This window comes from Gracilinanus agilis, chromosome 2 (genome assembly GCF_016433145.1).
Source record: "Gracilinanus agilis isolate LMUSP501 chromosome 2, AgileGrace, whole genome shotgun sequence".
NCBI classification, from domain to species: Eukaryota; Metazoa; Chordata; class Mammalia; order Didelphimorphia; family Didelphidae; genus Gracilinanus; species Gracilinanus agilis.
Genome location: NC_058131.1, coordinates 145,397,232 through 145,419,315, shown reverse-complemented (window position 1 = coordinate 145,419,315; position 22,084 = coordinate 145,397,232). Strand labels below are relative to the sequence as shown.

General features: G+C 36.7%; 1 long non-coding RNA gene across 2 annotated transcripts in view; it reads right to left on the bottom strand.

Moving 5' to 3' along the window:
- Positions 1 to 22,084, bottom strand: part of LOC123234776 — a 91,442-nt gene that overhangs the window by 47,584 nt on the left and 21,774 nt on the right. Inside the window, exon 1 of one of the 2 annotated variants that reach the window (XR_006505356.1) lies at positions 9,729 to 9,862. The exons of the other annotated variant lie outside the window; for it this stretch is intronic. This is a non-coding gene — a long non-coding RNA (uncharacterized LOC123234776). Of the gene's footprint in view, positions 1 to 9,728; positions 9,863 to 22,084 lie in introns of those variants that run through there. 2 annotated transcript variants of the gene reach the window in all.

Here is a 22,084-nt window from a genome sequence, read left to right as displayed (position 1 = left end):
ACTGCAGGAGAGGAAACATATAAGAAAAGCAACTGCTTGAACGCATGGGTTGGGGTGGACATGATTGGGGATGTGGACTCGAAACTACCACACCAATGCAACCACCAACAATTTGGAAATAGGTCTTGATCAAGGACACATGACAAAACCAGTGGAAATGTGCATTGGCCATGGGTGGGGGGATTACGGGGGTGAAGGGGAAAGTAGGAGCATGAATCATGTAACCATGTTAAAAATGATTATTAATAAATGTTTAAATTCAAAAAAAAAGTGAGTAGCTGTTAGATTTTGATATCAGACCACTTGACTCAGTCAAAAAAATACCCATTAAATGTTTATCATATGCCAGGGACTGTGATGAGCTGAGGGGGTCTTAAGAAAGGCAAAAATATTGCCCTTTCTCTCAGAGATAACATTCTACTGGGGTAGACAAGATATAAATAATCATTAGCATGTTAGACCTTAATAGATTTTATTAATTGTTCATTTTTAATCATAAAGGCTTTCCTAAAACACGGAATCTCTTACGACATGTTAAAACCATACCTGTTGACCCAATTGCCTTCTTCCTCATTTCTATAAGATTCATTGAATAGTAGGGCAAAATTCAATTCTGTGAAGCAACACGCTAATTTTTTAAACCCTTACCTTTTGTCTTAGAATCAAAACTGTGTATTGTTTCCATGACAGAAGAGTAGGAAAGGTTAGGCAATGGGGGGGGGGGGGTTAAGCGACTTGCCCAGGATCAAACAGCTGGGAAGTATCTGAGGACACATTTGAACCCAGGACCTCCCATCTCTATGCCTGGCTCTCAATCCACTGAGTCATCCAGTTGCTTCTTCAATATGATAATCTTAAATGTTATCTGTCAAGAAGGTACCTCCCAGGTCTATGTTAAGCTCCTATGAGATTCTCTGAAAGATTTAGAAGATACTACCCAGAAGGCATTATAGATGGCTTGTGATTAGTAGAGATGAAAGGATACACATGCTGATCTGATCACTGATTCAGGGATGTTGTCCAGAAGACGGCATTCCTCAGATGGAGAAGGGAACTCATGACATGATGGCTTCATTCTCTTCTAGCTATAAACCAAGGTTTTCAGAAACCAAGTCTCCTGACTCTTGGCCCAATGTCTTTTCCACTGTACAGTAAGTAGCGCCTAAGATTTGGTTCAGGATTTTTATAATTTCCCAGTATCTGAAGCCAAAGCATTGTAAATTTTACATATGACCACAAGATGTCAGACTTTTAGGACTGGTTGGAGAATTATCAGATTTCAGAGCTATCAGGGACCCCAAGGATCATCAGCACCAAATGCTTTCATTTTACACATGAAAAAAATAAATTTCAGAGACATGAAGTTCTTTGCCTGGCAAAGCACAGTAAAATTAGGGACTGATTTGGGATTGTAACTAACATCATCTGACTTCATCCAGGATCATTTCCATAATTAACTAATTCCATTTTTTCACCCTAGATTTATTTTCCTGCTAAAGGAAGAAATGGAAGGAAATGATAAATTTTCTAGAGATATTTCCCTGAACTCTGAAAACTGTTAAGGCCCAGAGTACAGAATAGAAAAATAAATGAGTTTTTCTAGCTACCCAGAGATTATTCATTAGACTTTACTATTTGCTACCTAAGTGCTGAAAGCATTCATGGTAATTAGCAAGACTAATCATATTTTCAAAGGGCACTGATAACTTAATAAGTCTTGACAATATTATATTTAATGTTCCCCATCATGTCCCCTTTAGCTGGAACGTTGAAGTATTCAGGCTGTTTAATTCTTAGTAATAATAACAAATATTTATTTATCACCTTAGGGTTGGCCAGAAGATAGTTATTATCTTATTATTACATTATTATATTATATTATATTATTACTAATAACAAATATTTATTTATCACCCTAAGGTGATAACTACATTACCTTTTTTTGATTCCCACAACTGTGAGAATTAAATATGACTAATATGTATTTTCCAGTTTTTATACACAGGGAAATAGTTCTGGGGAAGTTAAATAACTTTTATGTTGTCATGGAGGATTTGAACTCATCTTCCTGACTCTTCCTTGTTCCTTCAATTATAAGATGCTTCTCAGTATCTCTCCCTGGATCACATTTGAAGTTATAAAACTCTATAATGATCCTAAGCTGCTCCTTGCTACTTTCAAGCAGCTAGGTGACAGAGTAGATACATCAGGCCTGATGCCAGAAAGATCTGCATTCAGATTTTGTCTCAGATACCTAATAACTATGTAGGCCTAGGAGAGTTATGGAACTTCTGCCTCAGTTTCCTTAACTGTAAAATGAGGATTATAATGTTACCTACTTCCCAGGGTTGTTGTGAGAATTAAATAAGAAAATATTATTAAAGTGTTTTTCAGAATTGTAGGCACAAGGCAAGAGTGTAATAAATGCTTTGTTGTTATTGCTATTGCATTTAAATCTCCATACTCCATATGATTCACTCCTACTCTTATGCCAAAAACTGCTGGAGGAATTCATGCCCCTTGATTGACTGGGTCCACTGCAAATGTATCTAATCTCAACTGGATCTTCATTATAATAAGCAGTCCTTTTACTCTTCTCTAATGATGCTTTTTCACAGTCTCCACTGTGGCTCTTGCAAATTTCTCTTTTCTTCTCAGACCTACTCCTTTACACTTCATATCCATAAAGGGTCTCTAAGCTTTAATGAAAAAAATTAAAATCATTTGTTTAGTCCCACCCTCACCCCATCTACTTCTCAAAACCCTAGTCCTCATCCCTCATTCTCTCCATTAGTCTCTTGAGAAAGAGGCCATCTTATTCTTTACCAACTCTTATCGCCAATTATATCTTGAAAAAATGCTAAAGCATATGCAAAGAACTTTTCAAATCATAAAACACTTTATAAAGGTTAGTGATCTCTCTCTCTCTTCAATATCTTCTGGTAGATTATCCTCACATCAGCACCCCCTCTATAATATTCAAGTGCCCCCTATTAACTTCTTGTTTCCCAGTTAGCCAGCTACCTACTTATACACGACAACACACACCTAGATCTCCTTCCTTATAAAAAAATATTCAGGGGACAACTCCATAGCTCAGTGGAATGAAGGCCACAACTAGAGATGGGAATTACTGGGTTTAACTAGCCTCAGACACTTCCTTTTTGTACGACCCTGAGTAAGTCACTTGGTTCCCATTGCCTAGCCCTTAACACTTTTTTCCTGGAACCAATACACACAATTGTTTCAAAGTTAGAGGTTAAGGTTGTTTTTTTAAATATCCCTTTCCTTCCACTATTCCCTGAAAGGGCAAAAATCTTCTTTCCTCCCCTTTCATAGTCGAAACTCCTGAATAAAATTGTCTACTTTTGACTCCATTTTTTCTCTTCTAACTCTTTAACCCTTCACAATTTGGCTTCCAAATTCAACTGTATCTCAACAGAAACTTCTCTCTCCAAGGTTAACAATGATGCCTTAAAAGTTAAAAACAGTGGTCTGTTTTCTTACTTGACATCTTTGCAACATTTAACATAATTTCCTACCCTCTCTTCCTTTCTTTTTTTTTCTTCTTTCTTTCTTCTCTTCTGTTGTTTTTATCACCCGTATTTCTCATGATTCTTTTATCAATTATACCAGTTTTTTTTTCCATCTCCTTTGCTGAATCATTATAGTTGTCTTGACTTTAACTGAGTATTCCAAGTCTCTATCTTGTGATCTTTATTCTTCTCTCTCTACAACCTATTAGTAATCTAAGTTGATTAACATTTCTATACAATACCAGCCCTATTTTTCCAGTCCTATTCATTCTCTTCCAAGGTCTTGTCTTCTATTTCACCTACTTCCTAGTAGACATTTTTTCCCACTGGCTGCTCCATAGGTATCTCAAATTCAACATACCCAAAACAGAATTAGTAACTTTCCCCAAAACTCATCTTCTCTAAAATTCCTTATTTCTCTTGAAGAAACCATGATTTTTCTAGTTAACTACATTTTCATGGTTGGTGGTAATACTGATTCCTCATATCTATTACCCTCATAACCAATCACTTTCCAAGTTTTGTCAATTCTACCTTAATAATATGTCCCCATTTTCATATCTGTCCTCTTCTCTATATTCACATAGTTGCAAACCAAGTTCAGGACATCATCACCTCTCTCCTAGCCAATTGTAATTGCATCCTAATTGGTTCTAGTGCCTCACGTGCATGATAACTCGAATGTCATACTACATGACTTTCAGAAGAAGGTCACCAAATAACATGGTTCTGAACTCCCCCCATGATTGAAAAAGCTTCTGCACAGTAAAGTAAGCTTCTTTTTCATCCCATTCACAGGGATCAGCACTTTGTCACCTGGACAGCACCCTTCTCTTTCCTCCCTCTTACCCCTTCAAGGCATTAGAACTAGAATCAGAAATTAAGCTCCACATTTCTGAAAGGTCATAAACCCTGCTCCAGATAACAAAAATGGGCATTTCCAGAATTTATAAAATAATATGATTTTTTAAATTCCTTTCTTAAAGCTCCCAATATATAATAGGCATCAGATAAAGGCTTGTTTTATGGTTAGTAAATTAAATATAGCCCAACAAATATAGAAGTTAGAAGGAGCCAAAAGGAAATAACCTGAGGGAAAATAACACCAAAACAACTTCACAATTAGGAGAAGGGGAGAAAATTAGAAATACCCAAGTAAGTGCAATATTTATATATTTCCTTGAAATCTAAATAATACATGACAAATTATTGTGATATGTTTATTTATCATGGACCTGCATATCATTATGCCAATGATAGAAAGAAGACTTCTAAGCCTCCATAAAGTGACCAGGATTATATATACATACATAGACCATATATAGACATAGAACAGGAAACAATGAATTTTCTAATATGGATCTATTAAACAATAGAATAAGCATGACTTAGTTCATCTTTTATTCTATAGGTCAATACTCATGGTTCAAGGAATTTCTTAATGTCATCCTATCTAATCTGCTCTTCCACACCCTTACATTCTCTATTTTCTACAGTGATTCTCACACTTATTTAATATATGCAAGTTGTCACTATAATTATCTTTTTAGAAGTTAATTTGTGTTGCTATATATTATATAGCATTATGTATTTCCTCTTCCATTAACACTTCTGGACACCCATATTGGGGGATCACTCCATCCAAAGTTTATTTTCTGGGTTTCCCAACAGCACCAAAATCACAAAATACCAAATGACATCATTTTGGTAAAGTGCTTAGTTGGTAAATAATAGGCACTATATAAATGCTTCTTTCTTTCCCCTTCTCTACCTTGTTACATTCAGTGACGAACTTACTTTGCCTAAGTAAAGATCAATCCATTGTTGAAGGACTGTTATTTATCTAGCTGATAATCATTGATATTTGGAAATAATTATTGCTGTATTCTTTATTATGCCATCTCCTTTCACACTTAGTTCTAGATCACTGACTTCTCTAATGTTTGTCAATTTGCTTTTACTGGCTGGTCCAGGATATAGCTTCATTTTTCTGCGATAGCCTCCTCTGTGATTTCCAAAAGGTTAATTCATTACTAGGTGGAAAATGTGAAATTCAACAAAAATATTGGTCTTCATACTAAGCAAACTAAGCTATAGTCTAGTGGGGAATAGGATGTAACCAATTTCATAACTGTTTGTTGTGGAACCCAGTAGATTCTTCTTCTCACATACCTTCTCTCATTTATCCTGACGACATCCTAATGAAGTAGATAACATAAATATTTTTGTTCCCTTATTACACATAAGGAAACTGAGGCCTGGTAAAGTTAAATGACTTTCCCAAATTCATTTCAGAGATGGAAGGCAACACAGAAGTCACCCAAACAACTTTCTCATTTGATAGATTAGGAAACTCGGCTTTAAGGAGGTGGAATGATTTGCAGGATGTGATAGGGCCAAAACTGGAACATATGCCCTAGGTCCTCTGAAATCTCATTTAGAGCTCATTCCACTACAAAGAGCTAGCTCCTCTTATTATCTATACACACAAACATATTCACATGCACATGAACATGCATATATATATATATATACATACGTGTATATATATATATATACACACACACACACACCCTAGATAATAAGAGTAGGCCAAACAATCTATCCATTATGCTACCTAGCTACCTCTATAGCTAACATTCCTTCATTTTCATTAGTATGGTAGCTTAAAGAAATTAGAAAGTGAACTTATATCCCAACCAAAGAAATGGACATTTATCTATTGCTTGACGTTGTTATCCCATTTTATCTTTATAATAATTTTGCAGGTAGGTACTACAGCCAAGTTAAATCAAGTCAGCCGTCATTTATTAAGTGCCTTCTATGTTCCAGACATGCTATTAAGCCATACAGACTTAGAAGGGACTTCAGAGACCATTTAGGCCAAACCATTTCTGAAAAAAAATATTCCCTACATAACCCCCCTCAAAAATGGTGTAGCTTTCAGTGGAAGACTTTAATGAAGGGAAATCTATCATCTTCTGAAGTAACACATTCCCTCTTTGAGTAGATCTATTAGGAAGTTTTTCTTGGTATCAATCTTGGAAATGTATGCAACTTGGGTTTGTTACTAACTAGTTATGCTTTCTAGAACCAAGAAGAATTTTTCTAATCCCTCTTCTATACTTTTTGTTCTTTGGATGCTTAAAGATATCTATTGTAGGTTCCCAAAACTAGAGCTGAAAGCAAAACTGGAATTCATCTGGTCCATCACTTTGTTTTATTTATGAGGAAACTGTCAAATGATCTTTATTGTTCAGTTATCTCAATCATGTCCAACTATTCATGACCCCATTTCAGGTTTTGTGGGCAAAGATATTAGAATGGTTTGGTATTTCCTTCTCCAGCTCATTTTACAGATGAAGGAATCATGGCAAGCAAGGTTAAGGGCCTTGTCCAGGGTCACACAGCTGTAAATGTGCAAGGCCAGATTTGTACTCAGGAAGACTAATCTTCCTGACTTCAGGCCCAATACCCTATCAACTGTACCACATAACTGTTTAAGCAAACACAAGACCCTTAAGTTTTCTCTTTTCCAGGATAACTATCTCTGGTTCATTTAGGCAATCCTTACAGAACATGAATTGAGGTTCTAGACCCTCCTGCCAGCCTGCCTGATGCTACTTTCCATCTTAGTAATATTTCTCCTAAAAATGAAGTGCCCATAACTTATCACAATATTCGAGGCACAGGATGACAAGGCCAGAGTATAGTAGGTCTATCACCTTTTTTATTTCTGGATGTTATGCTGCTTTCTAGTCCCCAATGGAGAAAACATAACAATAAACATGAAACTCAAATCTGAGCTGAAAGAGAGTAGAACTAAAACCAAAACAGCCCTTTCTCTAGTCAGAAATTTAGATTACTTTTATCCAGACACAAACTTTAGCCTTATAATTCTTCTTTCAACCTTTACATTCTTAATATTCTTCCCACAGTCTGCTATTCTACTTATCATAAATCTACTATAAAATGTCGCCCTCGAGTTAGGAACAAAGGCTGTTTGGAAAGGAATGCAAAATGTGCCGAATGAGTCTTAATATTTAAAGAGGGCTGTGGTATTCATTGCAGTGCTGTTCTGGGGGGGCTGGGGGAGAAGGAGATAGCTCCTGTCTTTTACCAGCAGAAATGACAAACTGTTATGAACAAGTTAGATCCAGCCTGTCATGTATTGTCGAGGTCACACAGATCGTGTGGGGGTCATAAGGATATGTGAATAAGAGATCCTCAGTTTGGTGAGTGTCCATGAAAAAGATGATAATGGGGGTATCAGGAAACGAAGGATGGGGATTTTCCTATGACATATCAGCCATCTATAAAGATTAGCACTGTGTGAGACTCTCTTTGAGTTTAAGCATTTGCTAAGAATGATCCAGTCTTGCAGATGCATTAAGGATGCCAGCTGACATTTATCTAGCATTTGACATTTGTCATCTGATTTGATCCTTATAACAGCCCAGTGAGATAGGTACTACAGTCAAGTTAAGTCAAGTAAGTAAGCATTCATTGAGCACTTACTATGTTCCAGAGGGGCAGCTAGGAGGCACACTAGATAAATTGTCAGGAGTATAGTCAGGAAGACTCATTGTCATGAGTTCAAATCTGATGTCAGACACTTACTAGTTAGCTGTGTGATCCTAGGCAAGTCACTTAACCCTGTTTGCCTCATTTTCTTCATCTAGAAAGTGAGCTGAGGCAAACCACTCCAATATCTTTGCCAAGAGAACCCCAAATGGGGTTTCAGATAGTTAAGCAACTCAACAATAACAACATATATCAGATATGGTATAAAGCACTATTGGAATTATCGGCCTCATATTACGGTTGAGGAAACTAAGGCTCAGAGAAGATAAGTATTGTTCCTAGCCAGTAAGTGTCAGAGGTAGGATTCAAACCCAGCTTCCTCCTAAGTCTGGTCCCTATCCCACTCTCTTCTTACGATATCATATTGCATTTACAAAAGCACTAAAAATTGGTGATGAGTGAGAAGTCTTGGCTTTCACATGCTAACACTCTAGAAAAAACAATGAGTAACTTGTTAAGGAATGTTATAGAAATTTGCTGTATCAAATAACTTAGATGGAAGATTCCCATCTGTAGTGACTTGCATGCTGAGTGCATTTCTACACATATATGGGCATTGACATTTTGATAAATCCGTGATAAGTCAGCATGCTCATATCCATTAGAATGTAAAACAGTGGGTAGGGCAGGAGCCATGTTTTAGATTTCATTTCTCTCTCCCCCACAAACATATTAAGATCTTAGTAAATGGGTGATAAATAAATTAATTAATTCCTTTAAGGCATTTCTGATTGGTCAAATCATAATTGGCAACTACTCTGGATTTCTCCAACTCTCTTTTTTTCAAACTATCTCATGCATTACTTGAATGTTTTTTTACACTTAAAGATTCTTCTTGTCTCCCAGGCTAGAGATGTTGGGGTCATCTATGGTTCTTCCTTTTCCTTCATTCTCTATATTCAGTTTCTTGCCAAATTAGGTCATTTGTTTCCTCTGAAATATTTGTCATTTCACTCCTTCCTCATTCCTACTACAAACATCTTGGGGTAAGTTTTCCTCATTTCATACTTGTATTATTGCATAAATCCTCAAGATAGTCCCCTACTTTCTACTAATGTTACCCTTTTAATTTATCTTGCACGTTGCCAAATTAATCACCTCTGTTAAAGAAAATAGTGGATCTTTATTATTAATCTTACAAATCATATTCCTTAAAAAAAAATCTTCACACTGGTTCCATACTTCTGTTGTTGTTCAGTCATTTCAGCCCAGATGGGCCTGGCTCTTCATGAACCCACTTGAAGTTTTGCTGCCAAAATATTGGAGGGATTTGTCATTTCCTTCTCTAGCTCATTTTACAGATGAGGAACAGAGGAAAACAGGTTAAGTGACTTATCCAGGGTCACACAGCAAGTAAGTATCTGAGGCAGGATTTGAACTCAGGAAGAGTAATCTCCCTGATTCTAATCTAGCAATTGTATCTACTTCACCACCTAGCTGCTATCCAACCTCTTTCTTCACTATTCCCAAATATGACCTCTTATCAAATTTGTAATCTTGTTTTCCTCTACAAACCCTATGTTCACTCACATCTCTGTGATTTATCCTATGCAACCCCCTCCACAATCTAGAACTTCCTTTCTTTATCCAAAGTCTATCCATTCTTACCAGGCCAGTTGAGTCATATCTCTTCCCAGGCACCTTATCTAACAACTCCACTCCTGATCTCTCCAACCTCTGAACAACATTTAAATATAAGGTCAGGAACAATTAGTTCTAGTTTAAGCATATCATTATTCTTGATTTGTTTCTTTTACGTTTATCAGCTTTCTCCATGTAGACTAATGATTCCTTTAGGGCAATGCTCCATTTTGTATGTCCCTCAGCAACTGTCAGAGAGTAGCCATTGAATAAATACCTGTAGATAAAAAAAAAAAACCTTAGTTTGTACAGTTATATTATGTTACAAACCATTTTCATGGTTTTTCCCCTAATCTTTTTAACAACCCCATGTGAGTAAGGAGATTCTTGTTTTCTCCACATTATTTTTTTTTAATTTTTAAACCCTTAACTTCTGTGTATTGACTTATAGGTGGAAGATTGATAAGGGTAGGCAATGGGGGTCAAGTGACTTGCCCAGGGTCACACAGCTGGGAAGTGTCTGAGGCCGGATTTGAACTTAGGACCTCCTGTCTCTAGGCCTGGCTCTCAATCCACTGAGCTACCCAGCTGCCCCTCCACATTATTTTTAATAATACCTATTTTCCAGATTCAATTCAATTCACTGAACATTTATTAAGTGCCTGCTATGTGCAGAGCACTGAATAGGTAGGTAGAACATGTTCCCTGTCTTCATGGAACCTATAGTTTAATTATTGAGTGGGTGGAGGGCATGACAACAAAAACGGACTACTCTAAGACAATATTACATAATAAGCTCATTAGAAAAGTGCAAAATAAGATCTGAGGGGAAAGGTCATTACCAAGAGGGGAAATCATGGAATGTTCCCTGGGAAAGGTGGCATTTGAACTGAGTTTTAAAGAATAGATAGAGGAACTAGTAGGGAGCTAGGTGGCACACTGGAATAGAGTGCTGGGTCTAGAGTCAAGAAGACTCCTTTTCCTAAATTCAAATGTAGCCCCAGACACTAGCTGTATGACACTGGGCAAGTCACTTAAGCCTATTTGCCTCAGTTTCCTCATCTATTAAATGAACTGGAGAAGGAAATGACCAACTACTCCAGTATCTTTGCCAAGAAAACTCCGAAAAGAGTCATAGAGTTGGACATGACCGAAAAACAATTAAATAACAAAGGGACTCAGTAATGTAGTAGCAATGGAAAAAAGAGCAAGTCAAAGGACAGTCTTCAAAATGGGAGAAAATGGATTAATGATGCTGCTATTCTCAGAAACAGTGTCATCAAAAAGAGAAGCAAGATTAAAAGGGAAATAATAAGCTTAGTAATAGACATAATGATGATTCTGAAGATGCATGGAGATGCAAGACTGGGGCTCAGAAGATGGGCCAAGAAAAGAGATACAGATTTGGGAGCCATCTATATAGGATGAAGCATGATATAATAGAGAATCAATCTTGAGGCAAGGAAGACCTAGGTTCTAGTCCTACCTACAAAGCTCCAGGGGAAGTCTCACAAACACATTTCAAAGAAGACATTATCCTACACTGGCAGAAGGATTCTCTTCACCATGGAGATTTCTATGTATGAACTAAAAGTTCTAGTGCCTACTCCTATCTCTGCATAGGTGTGTTAATGGAAATCATAGACATAAATAAGACCACTAAGGGGAAGATTGGGGAAGAGAACAGAACCAAGGACTTCCTCTTAGGGAATGCCCATCTTCAGGGATGATGAATAGGATAATGAACATTATGAAGTATTCCAGGTTTTGCATAATTCTTTCTTTTTTTTAACCCTTAACCTCTGTGTATTGGTTCCTAGGTGGAAGAGTGGTAAGGGTGGTCAATGGGGGTCAAGAGACTTGCCCAGGGTCACACAGCTGGGAAGTGTCTGAGGCCAGATTTGAACCTAGGACCTCCCGTCTCTAGGCCTGGCTCTCAATCCACTGAGCTACCCAGCTGCCCCCTTCATAGTTCTTTCTTTACATCATTTGATCCTCACAAGAACCCTGCAAAGAAGGTGTTTTTATTATACTCATTTTACAGATGTAGCAACTGAGGTGTTGAGGAATTAAGTTACTTGTTCAAGGTCATAAAACTTGTGGTATCTGAGGTAGGATTTGAAACCAGGTCTTCCTAAATCCAAGTGCAGCACTCTATCTATTATATCACACTGACTCTCTAAAACTATTAAGAACCTGTGACAGAAATAGAAAGAATGATTAGTCAGTAAGAGGACAATCAAAAGAGCATATGGTGTGTCTGAGGTCAAAGGAGGAAGCAGTTTCCAATGGGAGGGAGTCATCCAATATCTCACAAAGTTCAGGGACCATGGAGATTGTGAAAAGACCATTAGATCTGTTAATGAGGAGGTCACTACTCTGGTGACCTTTGATAAATTTCAGTAAAACCCTAATCTCAAACAGCTGAGGAATGAGAGGGTTATTTAGAAAGAAGAGGCATCAATAAATAGGGAAAGAGAAAAAGAGCTAAAATAATACTGGGTGGGATTGAAATGTCAAGGGAAGCCTTTTTTGATTCTTGTTTTCAAAGATTTCAGGGACCCCTATGAGTATTGATATAAAGATAAGTTGCATGAATAATCAAGACTGACTCCTGGAGGCCAGTTCCTAAGGAGTCGGGAGAGAGCAGAGAAAAAAAATGCATGGAAAGAAAGATTAGAATTGACAAGTAGTAGGGAAACCATTTTCTTCTGTTACCAGAAAAGAGGGTTTATAATCAAGAAGTTTTGAGGAATGGGGGAAGACAACAAAGGGACTTTATGGAACTCAATCTTCTTACTGAAGTTTGAGGCTAATTCATCTACTATAATTATAAAAAGTGAGGATATGTTTGAGTACTTGAGCAAAAAGGAAAATATCTGGAACATTTGCTGTGAAGGATAGAAAGAGTGGAATAGAAGTTTGCCTGGCAGCAACAAGGGCTTGGTTAAGGACCTCAACCTCAGAGAAGTTAGGTGACTTGGTCAATGTCACATAGCTAGTAAGTTATAAATTCAGTTCTAGCAAAGGGGGTGTTTTGGTAAATATTTAACAACTGGCTCACCAAAATAATAATGATAAGTTTAATCTCCATTATTCACATCCCTCCATTACTTTCTTAAAATCTAGACCAATGGTATCAAACTCAGATAAAAACAAAATTCATATTGATGGAGCAAACTTCTAAGTAACATTATGTTGCATTGTGTTATTAAACATTTCCCAATTATATTGTAGTTTAGGCTAAGTTTGATACCTCTGGTCTAGACAATTAATTAAATGATATAAATCAAGCCTTGATTTGAACAATTTGCCAATTTCTGAGGTGTGAATACTCAGTGAAAATTTTCCAAATGTCTCTGCAGAGAGCCAGTTGAGCTGACTACAGCATCCCTGTGATTGTACTAACCCCTCACTGGGGCCATGATAGAAGAGATTTTTCTTTAAGTACAGTTCAAATTAAATGGCCTCAAAGATTCCATGCAGCTGTGAGATTTATGATTCTAAGTCTCCAAGTCCAGTGTTCTTTCCATTGTAGTAAGCTGACTTTGAAGTCCTTTGGTTTCAAAGTTGATTTTCCAATCAGCTTAAGTTGAATCAGCCTATGCAATTTTAATCAGCCAGCCAGATGTGAGTCACATTAATCTTTAACTTATCTCACTGCCTTCTCTCTATGCAAAGGTTTCTGGAGGGACCATGAATACTTAAAAATAACTTTTACCCTCATCCAAAAGGGTAGCTGAACTATGCTCCCAGGAAGAAAGCTCATGGTATTATAACTACTAGGCTCTCAGATAGAGCTTGACTTGCCAATATAAGTCCCAGATTATTTCAAATGCCTATTTGTTTTTTAATAAAAAAGAGTATTTTTTATCATCAAAAGTGGCAAATCTTCTGCTGAGAGAGGATTTGATTTTAAGAACTGTCAAAAATCAGTAAGATGTATGTGTGATGGCTAACACAGATCCAAAAAAGGAATTAATAATAATAAAATTTATGGTTTCTGATATCAATACAAAGAGATAAAAATAATACAGGGAAAGATGAATTAGATATCCCAGTATATGGGTACAAATTTGACGTGATGTGAGCCATGATTGAATATGAAATATGATTATATAAGAGTATACCTTCTTCAAAAGAAATAGTGTAAATAATGGTGAAGGGAGACAAGTGGTTTTGTATATTAAGAATGGGCACTGCTACTGATGAGTATGTCTCTTAGCAGAGAGATGTAAAATTAAAAATACCAAATAAGACATACATTTTCAAAGGAGGAGCTAGATGGCACAGTGGATAGGACATCAAGGCCTACAGGCAGAAAAACTCACTTCTCTGAGTTCAAATATGCTTACGAAAGTTGTATGATGCTGGGCAAGTCAGTTAAACCTGTTTGTCTTAGTTTTCTAATCTACAAAATGAACTAGAGAAGGAAATAGCAAATCAATCCAATTTCTTTCCCAAGAAAACACAAATAGAGTCACAAAGAGTTATGAAGAGTCACAGCTGAACAACAACATACATTTTCAGACAGTAGAGGAGAATGTGAAAGGAAGCAAATAAGCATTTATATAACCCCTACTATATGCTAGGAGATACTGTGTTAAGGATTTTTTAAAAATATCTCATTTGATCTTCCCAATAGTCCTGGGAGATAAGTAACATTATTAACTCCATTTTAAAGTTGAGCAAATTCAGGCAAACAGAGCTGCGATACCTAGCCCAGAGTTACACTGCTAGTATTTGAGTGTCTGAAATAATATCTGAACTTAGGTCTTCTTACTCTCATGTTCTATCCACTGAAGTACCAGCTCTGCCTAAAGAAATCAAGGAAGGAGTTCCAAAAGGAAAAAGCACAGTGGAAAAGCATTTAGGTAAAGCTGAAGAGTTAGAAATAGAAGCAATACTGTCTTTGGGGTGTATTACAAACAACCTATGTTTTTAGAAAATAATTTAATCAGAGTATTTTCAAGGTAGAGGAGGCTTCAATGGTCATTTAGTCCAATTTATAAAGACAAAATGAATCTTTCATCTAACACCAACCAACAATAAGTCATTCTGCCTGTGTTGGAAGGACTGTCTGAAGGAACCCACTAAATAACCAAGATAGACTGTCCCATTTGGAAATAGCTCTATCTCTTAGGAAGTATCTCCTTACTTTCATTCTTGATTTGCCACTGTGTAATTCCCCTCTAATTCTTCTTGTTTTGGCCTCTGGAGTTAAGAAGAACTTGTCAAATCTCCTTTCTACATAACTCTCCTTCAAATACTTAAAAGGCAGTTATCTTGCCACCTTGATTTAAAAAAAAATTGTTGAGTATATAACTACATACCAGGCACTGTGCTAAGCACTGGGAGTACAAAGAAACACACAACCAATTCTTTCCTTTGTAGACTTTACCTTCTAATGGAAGAGACAACAGGTATCTAATGAGGTACATAGGAATGAAAGGAAAAGGAACCTTAGGTGGAAGCTTACATAGCAGGAAGATGGAGAAGGCTTCCTACAGAAGATGGTATTTGAGTTGAGTCATGAAAGAAGGGAAGCCAAGAAGTTAAGAATTGGGGGACAGAGCATATCCCCTCAAAGATAGTAGCTAGGAAGTGCAAACCCACAGAGATGGAAAATGGAATATTGTGTGTTAGGAAGAGCAAGTTGAGAAGGAGGTCTTTAAGTTGATTAGGGTGAAGAAGAATTGCCTTGCTGCATTAAGAGCCTGGTTGGAATTAGATAGCATAAATTTGTAGCAGAGCCAATCATTGCCATTTCATAGCATCCTCCAGCTTCATCTAGCAGTATCTGATTAAGAAGTAAAAGAAGCAGTATCTGATTAAGAAGCAAAAGAAGCAATAGTTAATAATGGGTATTTGTACTCTTCCCCTTGCCCAGAGCATGTGGATTTGGGAGGGCAACAAGTACTGCAAAGGATAGACAAAGATGCTATGTCATCAGAAGGAAGTTTTATCCCTGTGGGTTCCAAGAGACAAAGGACATGAGAGAAAAAGAGGTCTAAGATGAGAGGAAGTTTATTCATTATGGAGTTCAGAGGGTACAGTATGAGGGGAGGAGGGAAGGTCTAGAGTGAGACATTTTGGGGTAGATTTCAGGTTGATTGGAATGAGGGAGTGGGCATTTTTGGTTGGAGAGGGGAGACTGGTTCTTCTATAGTCCGGATTTCACTGTAACAAGAATGGGGAGAGAAAAGAGGGAGAGAATATATTAACTATTAGAGAATAATTCAAGAAAGGATGTCTATATAAGAGGAGAGGTCCATTGAAGGAGGCAGCAGATTAGATGGTTCAAGATCCCAAATGCTAAACATCCTCAGGATAAATATTTGAAGACAGCTGACATGTTTATCCCTAAGTCTTCTCTCTAGGCTAAATATCCCTTGTTCTTTTAAATGGTGATCATGTGACATGAACTCAAGACCCTTCACCATGTGGGTTTTTCTCTCTATTTACTTTCCTGTTTCCAGGAAATTCCTGGAAATTGCCCAAGTTCAATTCAAGAAAATGTTAGAACCCAGGTCTTGAAAAGTTTTCCCCCATTGTAACACAGAATATTTTTCCATTTTCCTTTGGGAAAATTTGTGATCTTTATTCTTCTAAAATGATATTATTCCATAATTGACAACCATACCTGGAAGTAAGGATATGAAATTGATGAGGATTCAGGGAAAATATTACACTGCCACAGAGGTATGGTGGAAATAATTGGGAGTTCCAACTATCCAAGTCCAGTCATTAAGCATTTATTAAGTGATTGTTTTGTACAGCAATATGCTAAGTACTGGAGATATAAAGAGAAGCAAAACAAGCAAAACAAAACTGTCCATGCCCCTTAGGAGCTTACATTCTAATGGGGATGATAAGAAGCAAATGCCTATGCACAAACAAGACCTATTCCGAATAAATAGGTCTTAATTGGCTGGCTAAATGTAATATGGACATGGAATATCTTCTTATGCTAATAACAAGGAGGCCAGTGGCATTGTTAGTGGAAGGAAGGAAGATAGGAATAAACTATAAATAAGATGGAGTCAAGTTGGAAAGGGCTTTGAAAGCCAAACAGAGGATTTTATATTTGGTTCTAGTGGTGAGAGAGCCAATGGATCTTATAGAATGGGGAGAGGTGACTTGGTCAGGCCTTTAGGAAGACTGAATTGACAGTTGTGTAGAAGATAGAATGGAGTGGGGAGAGACTTGAGGCATGAGACCAACTAGCATCCTATTGCAGTAGTCCAGGCAATGGGGACTTCATCAGGATTGTGACAGTGTTAAAAGAAAGAAGGGACAGATAGGAGAAATGCAGAGGTACAAAGATAGAAATGATAGAATATGGCAACCACTTAGATACGGGAGTGAGAAAAAGTAAAGTCAAGAATGGCACCTAGGTTATAATCCTGAATGACTGGGAAGATAGTGATGATCTCAACAGTAATAAGTGGAAGAGAATAAGCATTTATCGAGCACTTGTTATGAGTCAGGCATTATGCTAAGCAATTTGAAAACATCTCTTTTGATCCTCAGAACAACCTTTTGAAGGAGGTGTTATTATTACCTCCATTTTGATAGATGAGGAAACTGAGACTGAAAGGCTAAGCAATCACATAGGTCCTAAATATTTGTCAGGATTTGAACTCTGACATATCTCACTCAAAGTTTGGTACTCTGTCCATTAGGCCATTATGAAGAAGACAGCCATTATTGAGAGGGAGTTAAGGATATCTATGGGACATCCAGTTTAAGATGTCCAAAAGGCAGTTGAAGACATAAAACTGTTGGCTAAGAAAGAAATTGGAGATAGATAAACAAAAATGAGAATTATCTGCATAAAGATGAACCTGACATTTGCTGATGTATTCTCCTCGCCTAAAGCTGTATGCCTAGTAATTTCTTGGCTTGCCTTAAGGATAACTTCATGGTTTAAAAAGGTAGTGGTACTAATAAGGAAAAATTCTATTGTGGACTTGAAGCTTATAAGCACAGAGAATATCTAGATGATGGAAATAATGAGAACTTTCAGTGGATATTAGAATTTGTTATAAAGGAAAAGAAAGTCAGAAATATTTTGACATCTGCTCTAGATTTGGGGAGACTATTTCAAAAGGTTCAGAAAGACCTCATTAAAATGTAAGCTCCTTGAGAACAGGAACTCTTTTCTTACCTTTCTGTATGTGTCCCGGTCCCTTAGCATAATGATTTGCATATAATAAGAATTTAATAAATGTCTCATTTACGCATTCCTTCATTCCTTCATCCAAAAAACTAAACCTCTAAAAAGGAAATCAATCTGGTAGGGATCAGCAACTCTCAAGAAAAAAAAGAGACATAAAGGGAAATCATTCTAATTAGGAGGTAATAAAGGGATGTGTTTAAAAATGTCATTGCACAATTTTAAGGAACTTATCACCCCAATTAGGGTTTTAAAAGACTTTTAAATAAGATGCAGAAAAGAGCAGACATTAAAGAATAAATTTTAAAGTGTGTCAAGATATTGCTTGGGTTAAGTGTTGAAATTTCAATATCAGGTGAGCCAAAAGTAAAAATAAGAATAAGAAGGCTTTTGTTTTTTAGAGAGGTTTTTATTTGTTTGTTTAAGCTACATTGGGGGGGAAATGAGGCTCTGTCAAAAAATGGGACCACTGCTCTATTTTGTAATGATGGATAATTGATGAGAGAGATAAGGAATTATTGATTAGTTCCTATTTCTTCAACTCCACACTGGCTCGCTTCTCCCACTGCTAAGTTTCTTCCAGGTCTGTCGTTTTGGGGATAGTGTTTAGTTGACTATGCTTCATCCCCCTCTTAACTATGCTTCTGACTTTCCTATCCCCCCTGGTTTTTAGTTTTTGTGTGTGTTCTTTTATGTGTGTTCTTTACCAATTAGAATATAAGATTCTTGAGGGCACTGCTATCTTCCTTTTTGACTATACTACATTTGTGTCCCTAACACTTTAATATAATTCCCGGCCTATAATAGTAGGTATTCAAAAAATGCTTCCTACCCACCATTATGTTTATCTTTCCTCCACCAGGGAGAATGGTATCAATATTGGAAAGGACAGAAGTAAACTGACAAATAAGATGTTGATACCCATGATAAATAGTGAGGTGGTTGTTATTGATGGACTATATCTTAGCATACTTTGGAAGTGACAAATATGACTGCTGAGGCATTGTCAATGGTCTTAGAGAATGGAGGCGATTTGGCAAGAAAGAAGATCAAGAACAAGAAGACTGGCAACATTCTAGAACATAGTAAATGAATAATGGTTAGTGAATGTCTAGAAACAGTAAATTCTAGAATTTTTATCAAAAAAAGAACACAGAGGGTTTCATCAAGAACTAGTCATTTCTTTTTCATTGTTAGTAAGATTTTTTTTTATTTTCATTGTTAGTAAGATGTCTAGACTAGTGGCATGCTATATATTTTCTTAAATTTTAGAAAGTATTTTAACTATCTCATGCTATATTTATGGAGAAGTTAGAGAGATATGATCTAGATAGATATTAAGACAGAGATATAGAGAGATAGATATTAACTAACACACACACACACACAGACACACACACACACACACATACAAGGAAATTCAACAACTGGTTTAATTGCCAGACCAAAATAGTAATTATTAATAACTTGATATAAAGCTGGAAAGCAATTCCAGTGAAGTGCCCTAGACTTCTATGTTTGATCCTTTACAATGACTTGGATAAAAATATCCTGTAGATAGGATGCTTATCAAACTTACTAGTGATACAAAGCTGAGATAGATAACTCTTGTGCTGGCAGATCTAAAAATCCAAATAATATCTGAAAGGCTAAAATATTAGATCAAACTAAATAAAGTGAAATTTTTAGTGATGAATGTAAAGTTTTATATTTGTGTTCAAAAATTCAATTTCATAAGTGAGAGTTAGAGGAGGTATAGGCTAGTAGAAATTTGGATGGAAAAGAGATGAGACTTTACTGTATATGAGTAAAGAGTTAATAACAAATAAGAAAGCTAATGCAATCTTGGGTTAAATTAAGAAAGACAAAGTGCCTAAGACTAGGAAGGTGATGATCTATCTGGATCATATCACATCTGAAGTATGGCTTTTACCACCAGGAAGTAAATTTCACATAGAAATTGGTTAGCTAGACCTTGTTACTTAAAGAATGGCCAGGTGGATAAAGGAGCTTGAGATCATGCTAAAATAAATCATTTGAAGGAAGTGAGAATGGTTAGCCTGAATTAGAAAAGACGTAGAGGGCATTCAATAGCTTTTAAAACAAATGTTTCATAAGATCTCAAAATATGATGACATTCAAAAGCACAATAGTAACAGTTTCATAGTGCTTTTAAGTTTACTAAGTGACTTACATATATTAGCTTAGTGGATCTTCCTGAAGCCCTGTGAGGTGCGTATGACTATTATCTTCATTTTCCCATTTTACAAATGAAAAAAAAAACTGAATTTCAGGGAAATCAAATGACTTTCTGAAAGTGATAAAGCTGGTAAATATCTAAGGGAGGATTTGAACTCAGGTCTTCTCTAGTTTCCATCCATTATGCCAAGCTGGCTCTAATGAGATTGCAATAGATGATGAAAGCACTGGGCCTAGAGTCAGGGAAGATCTGAGTTCAAGTCCACCTCCATGCATTTATTAGTTGTATGACTCTGGGAAAAACATAACTTCTATTTGCTTCAGCTTCCAATCTGTAAAATAGGAATAATAATAACAACACCTACCTAGCAAGGTTATTTTGAGGATGAAATGAGATAGTAATCATAAAAATGTTTAGCACAATGCTTAGCACAGTTAGTTCGATATAAATGTTAATTTTTATTTTTTTATTATTATTACTTTAGCCCAGTCATGAGGTCCATCGTATTTAAGCATGCAGAGCTGCCTAAAACCCGTTCATTACATCTACCATGACTTTTAGAGTAATAATAATAATAAAAATAATAGTTAACATTTATATAGCACTTGTCATGTATAAGCATTGTGCTAAGCACTTTATAATCATTGTCTCATTTGGTCTTCACAACAACATGGGGAGGTAGATGCTATTATTTTCCCCATTTTATAGATGAAGAAACTAAGGCAAACAGAGAATAACTTACTTGCTCAGGAAAATGTTAGCTAGGAAGTGAACTCAGGTTTTCTTGACTAAAGGCCCAGGACTCTATTCAATATTTCATTTAGCTGGATTTGAAACAGTTTAGGCATTTTAACAAATATTAATAATCTACTTCATGTTAGGCATTGTAGGAAGCTTTGGTGGAGACTGAAAAAATACATAAGGCTCCATTTCGGCCTTCTAAGAGCCTATATAATGCCTAATGAGCTCTGCCTCTCCTCCAGATCACTTATTCCCTTCCCAGCTGAATCTGAATGGATGGAGGGATATAGGCAGAAACTGGCTGACTGATGGTAAAGTATTCTCATTCAGCCAATGGAGGTGCTGAAGTAATAAGGTCAAAAAATCTTAGAAGGAAGAAACCAAGGAAGATTTTCAGAGGCAGGTTTTTTTTTTTAAAATTAGTTTTGTTACTTTCTTTTCATTCCTGTGTGTGACCACTAGATGGACACATTACAATGCCATATCCAAGGTCTGAGACCAGGGTTGGGGGAGGAAGAGGCAGTGATAAACTGTGGCTCTCCAAAAACCTTGAGTAGGATAATAATTAACTTTGAAGCCCCATTTTTGTTGTCAGATAGAAAATCAAGGATTAAGAGAATTTTAGAGGTAGAAAGAATCTCAGAGGATTACTATTACTGTTGTTATTATTTGCATTTTCATATTTCACCCAGGCAAAAAGCTGTTATCTCCTGTTTCTGCCCTGAGTCAATTTGGCCCTCCTTAGACAGCTTTGTACCCTCTCCCCCAATTACATTAGTGCCAGAATTATAGCAGACACCTAAGATGCAGGATTTGGGTAGATGGGACACTACATGGAGTACTATGCCTGGGGCCAAAAGGACATGAATTCAAATTTAGGTCCGGATCTTACTAGCTACACGACCCTGGACAGTACATTAATTCTCTGTTTGCCTTGGTAACCTCAAATGTACAAGGTAATAATATAGAGTTGTGGGAGATGTTTGCAAAGTGCCTAGCACAGTACTGCCATAGAGTAGGTGCTTAATAAATGTTGTATTTCTTATCCTTCCTTACTTATTTCTTTCTTCCATGCCTCTTTCCCTCAGTCCTTTCTTTTTTCCTTCCCTCCCTTCCTTCCTTAATGCCTTCCTCCCTCCCTTCCCTCTTTCCTTCTTCCCTTTCATTCCTTCCTTCCTTCCCTCACTTCTTTCTTTTTTTCTTCCTTCCCTCCCTCCTTCCTTCCTTTCCTCCTTCCTTCCTTCCCTCTCTCCTTCCCTCCCT